At 39.4% G+C, this 810-nt stretch overlaps 1 protein-coding gene across 3 annotated transcripts in view; it reads right to left on the reverse strand.

Moving 5' to 3' along the window:
- The window catches only part of CEP41 (centrosomal protein 41), a 30,605-nt gene that overhangs the window by 15,267 nt on the left and 14,528 nt on the right, over window positions 1–810 (reverse strand). The window lies entirely within an intron of this gene.

Raw genomic sequence — 810 nt, forward strand, 5'->3', positions numbered from 1 at the left:
TGGGGCAGCTAGGTGGCACAGTGGATAGAGCATCAGCCCTAGATTCAGGAAGACCTGAGTTCAAATCTGGCCTCAGACATATGACACTTACTAGCTGTGTGACCCTGAGCAAGTCATTTAACCCCACTGCCTAGCCAAAAAAAAAAAAAAGAATGAAGATGAGTCTAGTCAGGCCCAGGTCTGGAACTGCCATCAATAAGCTAGTTGGGCTTTTCTTTCAAGGTATCTCTCTTCGTTTAGCTGACTATTCTTCTGTGTTATAAACACTTCAGTGTTCCCACCTGGGAATGACTAACACCATGTTGGGAAGTAACAGCCTACCCCCCCAGCTTCCCCCCTTCTGTGTTAACTATGATCTTGGTGTGTCAGATTTTATAAGAGCTTTGTGCCCAGTATGAAAAATTACAATCCCGTTCAATATACTAGACAGTATCGTGCTTTTGCCTAATAATAATAAAAACAGAAGGTGGACATGTTCTCAGAGGAAAACTAGACTCAGAATAGAATTAAAAGCACATAATACCCTAAAGGATTTCAAAGCACTTCAGTCATAGTTTATGGTTTGCCATACTAAAAAAAAAAATCACATAAAGGATTATTATCCTTCTCTGAAATCTGGAGAAACAGATAGGAGTTAGTTAAGCAATTAGCTCCATGCTGCTAAGGCAGTTCTAGGCAGTTCTGTAATCAGTACACTGTCCTCATGATTCTAGTGCTCATTCCATCAGCCCAGAACCTACTTCTTGACCTTAACTCCCCTACCTAAAGAATGACAAAAAAAAAAAAAAAAAAAAAAAAAAAAAAAAAAGA

Source organism: Vombatus ursinus, unplaced genomic scaffold (assembly GCF_900497805.2).
Source record: "Vombatus ursinus unplaced genomic scaffold, bare-nosed wombat genome assembly UNPS02014870.1, whole genome shotgun sequence".
Classification (NCBI taxonomy): Eukaryota; Metazoa; Chordata; class Mammalia; order Diprotodontia; family Vombatidae; genus Vombatus; species Vombatus ursinus.